This window comes from Zea mays, unplaced genomic scaffold (assembly GCF_902167145.1).
Source record: "Zea mays cultivar B73 unplaced genomic scaffold, Zm-B73-REFERENCE-NAM-5.0 scaffold_278, whole genome shotgun sequence".
In the NCBI taxonomy this organism is placed as follows: domain Eukaryota; kingdom Viridiplantae; phylum Streptophyta; class Magnoliopsida; order Poales; family Poaceae; genus Zea; species Zea mays.
Window position 1 is genome coordinate 47,501 of NW_023366902.1, and position 8,764 is coordinate 56,264.

The 8,764-nt window shown below is 32.1% G+C and overlaps 1 non-coding gene across 1 annotated transcript; it reads left to right on the forward strand.

Annotated features, from left to right (window-relative positions):
- Window positions 1–4,762: 4,762 nt before the first annotated feature.
- TRNAL-UAG (transfer RNA leucine (anticodon UAG)) lies at window positions 4,763–4,842 on the forward strand. Its single transcript has one exon. It is a non-coding gene; the product is annotated as a tRNA-Leu (tRNA).
- Window positions 4,843–8,764: the final 3,922 nt, after the last annotated feature.

The following is an 8,764-nucleotide window of genomic DNA, read 5'->3' on the forward strand; positions in this document are numbered from 1 at the left end:
AATTCTCGTACTCGTAATTGGAAAGTTACGGAAGGAGATCCATCATTTTGCAATGAAAACAACATAAAAAAAACTCTGGACAATTTCGAAATCAGACCAAGCGGTCTTAATACATATGCAAAAAAAATTCATTATTGGCCCCACCATTGATTACAAGATTTAGCTTTTATGAATCGCTATTGGTTTGATACGAATAATGCAGTCGTTTCAGTATGTTAAGGATACAGATGTATCCACAATTCATTTAGAGTTACTTAATAGCCTATTCTTATACTAATATCTCTATCCCGTGAAATTCTCGAGCCCAAAGATGGATGCATATGCTGTGTTTCATTTTGCTAAATGATATCAATTAAATGGTATATCAATTCTATAAATTGGATATAGCAATAAATAAATCAGCAAAATTCTTTTATTTTAGATAGAAGAAATGTTTCTTCTATCTAAAATAAAAGAATGTAGCCCTTCTATCCAAATCCAATTTGCATCGATAAAATAAATCCAAATTCCAGATTCCAGCAGTAGATGAATAATTGCAAATTTTTGTGTGTACGAGATTAGAATAACTTAAAAATAACTGACATAATTTTTTATTTTTCCTGATCAGAAAAATACATGAAAAAGAAAGGAGGTAGAAAAATTTGTTGATTTATGGTTAAAGAAGAAAAACAAGAAAAACAGGGGTTCTGTTGAATTTCAAGTATTCAGTTTCACCAATAAGATACGGAGACTTGCTTCACATTTAGAATACACAAAAAAGATTTTTCATCGGAAAGAGGTCTACGAAGACTTTTGGGAAAACGTCAACGTTTGCTGGCTTATTTGGCAAAGGAAAAAATAGAGTACGTTATAAGAAATTAATAAGTCAGTTGGATATTCGGGAGAAGTAATTTAATCGTTCTCATTTTTTTCTTATTTTATTAGTAGTCTTATAGTAGTCTTAGATTTTGCATTTTGATGAGCCTCGTTTTGAGGAATTCATGGAATAATCCATTTTCATGGAATAAAGAATAAGAACAAGGATACATAACATAAAAAAAAGAATAGATAAGACGATATTCGCCCTCCCCCTACATATTTGATTTCTTCTCCTATACAAAAACCAGCAAGACCTACTCCATTGGTAATTCCATCAATGACACCTTTATCAAAAAAAATGCGTTAGTTCGGCTAATCTTCTTATACCTAGGATAAAAACCCTAGTATAGAAAAAATCTATATAACCACGATTATATGACCAGCTGTATATCTTTTTTTTACTTCATCCAAAAAGCTCTTTTTTGGATTCTTTTTTACAAGGGAATTTTGAAAATTCAAATTCTGAAAAAAAGAATAAGCAGATCCATAAAAGATATATGCTATGAATAGACCAAAAATTGCTAAACTTACAGAAGAAATTGCATTAGTGAGAAATTCATATGAATTTATGGAAGAATTAGAATTTTCCTGGAACAAGTTTATTGAAGGAGTTAGCCACTTTGATAATATGGTTAACTCCAATATTCTATTATCTTTTACTCCATTATCAAAATGGATTCCTATGGATCCAATGAACAAAGTAAAAAGTAGTAATATAAGAAGAGGAAATAGCATAGTATTTCCGTTCATGAGGATAGACAAAAGTATTTTTAGCCCCAAAGGGAAGTACTAAAGGATCCTATCTTATTCTTGTATTAGCAGGAATTTTTGGTATATTTTGTGAAAAAAAAGAAACTCCACTCTTCATTGTTGATAAACAAAATCCCTATTGACTCCTTTGGATATACTTTTTCCCCATAAGGATATTGAATACAACGAACCTTCTTTAGTACTACTGTAATTTTGAAATGAACACGCAAATACCCATCAAAAGTAAGTAAATATATCCGAAACATATAAAATGCAGTTAATCCTGCAGTAAAAGAGGCTATTATTCCAAAAAAGGGTGAATACAACCAACTATTACTAAGGATTTCATCTTTGGACCAGAAGCAAGCAAGAGGTGGAATACCACAAAGAGAAAGTGTACCACATAAAAAAGTAGTTCTTGTAATTGGAACGTATTTTCTTAAACCACCCATAAGAACCATATTCTGACTTTTATCTGGTGAATATCCAACAAGAGGTTCCATTGAATGAATAACGGATCCGGATCCTAAGAACAATAAAGCTTTCGAATAAGCATGAGTGATCAAATGGAATAAAGCAGCTTGATAAGAACCTATACCTAGAGCTAACATCATATAACCCAATTGAGACATTGTAGAATAGGCTAAGCTTCTTTTAATATCTCTCTGAGCAAGAGCTAAAGTGGCTCCTAAGAAGAGTGTTATTGTACCTATTAAAGAAATGAAACTCATTATCCAGGGTAGGGATATGAAAAGAGGAAGAAGTCTAGCTAGAAGAAAAATCCCCGCAGCAACCATAGTTGCTGCGTGTATAAGAGCCGAAATAGGAGTGGGTCCTTCCATAGCATCAGGTAACCATACGTGAAGAGGAAATTGTGCAGATTTTGCAACTGCACCAAGGAATAATAAAAAAGCACACAAAGTAGTAAGTAAGGAATTAATCCCATTATTAGGAATCCAGTTATTAGCTATTTTGAACAAATCCCGAAACTCCAAACTACCCGTTATCCAAAAAAAACCTAAAATTCCTAATAACAGACCAAAATCCCCTACACGATTAGTTACAAAAGCTTTTTGACAAGCACTCGCTGCAATTGGCCGCGTAAACCAAAAGCCTATCAATAAATAGGAACACATTCCGACAAGTTCCCAAAAAAATAAATTTGTATCAAATTGGAACTAGTAACCAATCCTAACATGGAAGTATTAAAAAACTTATATAAACAAAAAATCTCAAATATCCTTCATCGTGAGACATATAATCGTCACTATAAATAAGAACTAAGATTCCTACAGTAGTAATTAGTATTAACATAATAGACGTAAGGGGGTCGACCAAGTATCCCAAATTCTAAGGAAAAATCATTATTGATGGTCCAAGACCATAGATATTGATAGATAGAACTTCCATTTATTTGTTGAATAGACAGGTGAAGTGAGAATACCATAGCTATACTTAAGAGTAAAATACTAGGAAAAGCCCATATCCGACGAAGATTTTTTGTTGCTGTAGGAATAAGAAAAAGTCCAAATCCCATTGACATAATAACTGGAAGTGGGAGAAGAAGGAATTACCCAGGCATATTGATATGTATGTTCCATAAGAAAAGAAATAGCAATTTTTAGTTTAAATTTATAGTTCAATTTTTCTATAAAATAAAATTGTTTCCGATTCACCAAACCTATTCTTATCTCTGTTCTAAAGGAATTAAAAAAACAAAATAAGAAAAATAAAAAAATACTGGAATTATGAATTTTTCTAATTTCTCCTCATTAAAATATTCCAAAATTTAGAATGGGTTTAGTTACTTAAATTCAAAAAGTGAATCAAAGAATTTCGGTATCTAGTTATTAGTAAAAAAAAATATTTATTAAAATACAAAAAAAGATTGAATAATTTTTACTTTCTAATCATTTTTGTATTTCTTTTTGTTAAAATAAAAGAGCTCTCTTGTTTCGTAATTGATTGATTGAATTCCAAAGAAAACCTATATTTATAGGAAATTCTCGAATATTGCTTATTTCATATAAAAGGAAATCCTAATGACTAGAATTCTCTAAGTTTTAGAATGTCTTGTTTAAGAGACTAAGTATTTTTTTTTATTGGAATTCAATTATGGAATAGCCTTCTGAACTTAATTAACTATTTGAATTGAATTTTACCTTCTTTTTATCTCCCCCTCTTATATGAGGGCTTATCCCCATACCATATATTTATATATGGAGTATATTTGATATAGAAATTGATTTAAATAGAAAATCTTAAAAAACTCTTGTCTTATCCACATTAGACAAAATGAACTAAAGAAGAATTTAGAATTTAAGTATCTTTCAGTATCTTTCAGTATCTAAGTATAAATACTAAGAAAAACCAGAAAGAAGGATTGATTTGTGGCAATAGATGTCTTTCACATACAACTAGAAAAAAAGTAAGTCCCTTTTTGAATGGCAGTTCCAAAAAAACGTACTTCGATGTCAAAAAAGCGTATTCGTAAAAATCTTTGGAAAAAAAAGACTTATTTTTCCATAGTACAATCTTATTCTTTAGCAAAATCAAGATCATTTTCTAGGGGCAACGAGCATCCAAACCAAAAGGTTTTTCTGGGCAACAAGCAAACAAATAATAAGATTTTGAAATAATCTGAATGAACTATCCAAAAGAAATTCCAAATTATTTAATATGAATGAATAATTCGGATTAATTAATAAATGTACTTTTATGTGTCGAATTCCTCGTACAATATTCTTAGAACGAATCCCTCCATTATCATTATATAGAACAAAAGTTTTTGGTATATTGTGTCCTCAGTATTCTTTTCCTATCAAAGAACTTTTTTTTATAATAGAATTCTCATAAAAACGAGGATTCTATTATAAAAAGTAGACTATTCTTGCAATAGGACTTACAAACCTCCACCTAATCTTAATCCAAAATTCCATATAAATGGGTTTAGGACTGGTACATCATATTAATAAGAGTGTAAAGGCTTTCATTCTATCAATTTTTCTAAAATACAAAATGCATTTCATTGTAGTTAATGATGAACTTCTAATGATGAACTTCTAATGTTCCTAAATTCTATGGCTTCTCCCAGTCTCGACGATTCACGATAAAATAACTATTATTCTTTTAAGTTAACTATTATTTTAAATTAGCCGCCATGGTGAAATTGGTAGACACGCTGCTCTTAGGAAGCAGTGCTCAAGCATCTCGGTTCGAATCCGAGTGGCGGCATTCTCGAAAAGAATACAATAAAATTAGAAAATGGATTCAATTCGAAATTTCCAATTTTGTAATGGACCTTATCGTTATGCTATTTGCAACTTTAGAACATATACTAACTCATATCTCTTTCTCAACCATTTCAATTGTGATTACGATTCATTTGATAACCTTATTAGTTCGTGAACTTAGGGGATTACGTGATTCGTCAGAAAAGGAATGATAGCTACTTTTTTCTCTATAACAGGATTTTTAGTCTCTCGTTGGGTTTCTTCGGGACATTTTCCATTAAGTAATTTATATGAGTCATTGATCTTCCTTTCATGGACTCTGTATATTCTTCATACTATTCCTAAGATACAGAACTCGAAAAATGATTAAGCACAATAACTACGCCAAGTACTATTTTAACGCAAGGCTTTGCCACGTCGGGTCTTTTAACTGAAATGCATCAATCCACAATACTAGTACCTGCTCTACAATCTCAGTGGTTAATGATGCATGTCAGTATGATGTTACTAAGCTATGCAACTCTTTTGTGTGGATCCTTATTATCCGCCGCTCTTCTAATCATTAGATTTCGAAAGAATTTCGATTTCTTTTCACTAAAGAAAAATGTTTTTCTTAAAACATTTTTCTTTAGTGAGATTGAATATTTATATGCAAAAAGAAGTGCTTTAAAAAACACCTCTTTTCCCGTATTTCCAAATTATTACAAATATCAATTAACTGAGCGTTTGGATTCTTGGAGTTATCGTGTCATTAGTCTAGGGTTTACTCTTTTAACCGTGGGTATTCTTTGTGGAGCAGTATGGGCTAATGAGGCCATGGGGATCCTATTGGAATTGGGATCCTAAGGAAACTTGGGCATTTATTACCTGGACCATATTTGCAATATATTTACATAGTAGAAAAAATCCAAATTGGTAAGGGTACGAATTCCGCACTTGTAGCTTCGATAGGATTTCTTATAATTTGGATCTGCTATTTTGGTATCAATCTGTTAGGAATAGGTTTACATAGTTACGGTTCATTTACATTACCATCTAAATAATTACATAACATAAAACCTTCGGTTTTTTCCTTTTTAGTTTGATTTGAGAACCCTTTGAAAAGACGTTCAAGGGGTTCTCAAAAATTCGAGATAGATCTAATTAGACTTTTTTACTTTTTTCTGAATTTTTTTATTTTTCCACTCTGGAATATAGAGCGGACTGGTTAAAAAAAAGAAAATCCTATTTAGTATAATAATTGGATAATAGAACCTCTACCCTATCAACGGATAGCGAGAGAACCAAATCTGGATAAATACCAATTCCTATTACTGGTAAAAAGATACAGATTAAAAGAAAGAGTTCTCGTGGTCCAGAATCTACAAAATTTTTGTTTGGAACATGAAATAGCTTGTATCCATAGAACATCTGGCGTAACATAGATAATAAATAAATAGGAGTTAATATCATTCCTATTGCCATTACAAAAGTAATTAGCATTTTTGGCATTAACATAAATTTAGGACTAGTAATTAGTCCAAAAAATACTACTAATTCTGCAACAAAACCGCTCATTCCCGGCAAGGCAAGAGAAGCCATTGAAAAGCTACTAAACATGGTAAAAATTTTTGGCATTGGGATAGATATTCCCCCCAGTTCTTCGAGATAAACAAGACGCATTCTATCACAAGCCGTTCCCGCCAAGAAAAAAAGTGTAGCACCGATAAATCCATGAGATAATATTTGTAAAATAGCTCCATTTAGTCCAATGTTGGTTATGGAACCAATTCCTATAATTATGAAACCCATGTGAGATACGGAGGAGTAGGCTATTCTTTTTTTGAAATTTCGTTGACCAAGAGAAGTTGAAGCTGCATAGATTATTTGCACCGCTCCTATTATTACCAACCAAGGGGAAAATAGATAATGAGCATGCGGTAACAATTCCATATTGACCCGAATCAATCCGTATGCTCCCATCTTTAATAGAATTCCGGCTAAAAGCATACATGTACTGTAATGCGCTTCCCCATGGGTATCTGGTAACCACGTATGTAAAGGTATAATCGGCAATTTGACAGCATAAGCAATAAGGAAGCCAAAATACAGTAGTATTTCCAATGTTGTAGGGTATGATTGATTAATCAATCTTTCTAAATCTAATCCGGGTTCATTGGAACCATATAATCCCATACCCAGAACTCCAATTAAGAAAAAAATGGAACCGCCTGCAGTATACAAAATAAACTTGGTAGCTGAATACAGACGCCTCTTTCCCCCCCACATGGATAAAAGTAAGTAAACAGGAATTAATTCTAACTCCCACATGATAAAAAAAAAGTAAAGGTCTCGTGAAGAAAATAATCCTATTTGACCGCTATACATTGCTAGCATCAGGAAATAGAATAATTGCGAATTCCGAGTAACCGGCCAAGCCGCTAAAGTAGCTAAAGTAGTGATAAATCCTGTCAATAAAATAGATCCTAATGAAAGTCCATCGATTCCCAATCTCCAGTGGAAATCGAAAACATCTATCCATTTAGAATCCTCCTTTAATTGGATTAAAGGATCCTCCAATTGGAAATGATAACAGAATGCATAAGTCATTAGAAGGAATTCTAATAAACAAATAGCTATAGTATACCACCTAACGATTTTATTTCCTTTATGAGGTAAAAAGAAAATTAATGAACCTGCAAATATCGGCAAAACAACAAGTATTGTTAACCAAGGAAAATAACTCATGATAAAGTAATAAAGACAAGATACGTTTTGACCAGAAAAGCCCATGCTCGATTATTTCGAGCACAGGCTTCTTCGGTAAAGAGGAATCAGACGATTCAAGTGGAGTTTTTTGTAACGTATCAATAAGATAGAGCCATGCTGCGGGTTGTTTCAGGCCCTAAAATAAACGCGGACACTTAAAAAATCCGTTGGACAGGCGGATTCGCATCTCTTACAACCCACACAATCTTCGGTTCTCGGCGCGGAAGCAATTTGCTTGGCTTTACATCCATCCCAAGGTATCATTTCTAATACATCTGTTGGGCAAGCTCGTACACATTGAGTGCATCCTATACATGTATCATAAATTTTTACAGAATGTGACATTGGATCTCTAAATTTTCCTTTTCAACATAAAAATTTTCGATCTGGTAAAAATGAAATTAGTACTATATAAATTAGATGTATTGTAGACACCAGACGAAGCAATGGTTTATCCAAACTTTAACAAATAATGCAATATATTTCGTAATCTGTTTGTGAGAAAGCGTGAAAAGAGCCAAGAGACTTGAATTTAAGGCTTTCAACAGTTATAAATTATACGAATTCTACATACTAATTCGAATTAGCCAATAAATTGGCTATCATCTTTTCAATATAAATTATTGCAATATTCAAATTGCAATATCAATGAATTGCAAAAATGCAATATTCAATAAGTAAAAAACAATACTCTGAAATCAACCTACTCAAAAAAAGGATATTATTAAACACTAATAAGAAAAATAAGATTAGATTTCTATTCATCTTAATGTTTCTTATTATTATATATGCCCCTTTGTTTAGGGGATTCTATGTCTAATTATTCAAAAAATTGGATTGATTGATACGAGTTGATTTCCTGTTACGATGGATGGAAGAAAGAATGGATAGTCCCAATAGCTGCTTCAGCAGCCGCAAGGGCTATAACAAAAATTGCGAAAATGTCTCCTTTTAATTGGCGACTATCAAATAGATCAGAAAATGTTACGAGATTTAGATTAATTGAATTCAGTATAAGTTCAAGACATATTAGAGCTCTAACCATGTTTCGGCTTGTGATCAATCCATAGATACCAATCGAAAATAAATAGACACTCAAAAAAAGTACATGCTCAAACCATCATTAACTAACTCCTTATCAATCTCGATTCATTTCAATATGAGGACAAGAATTG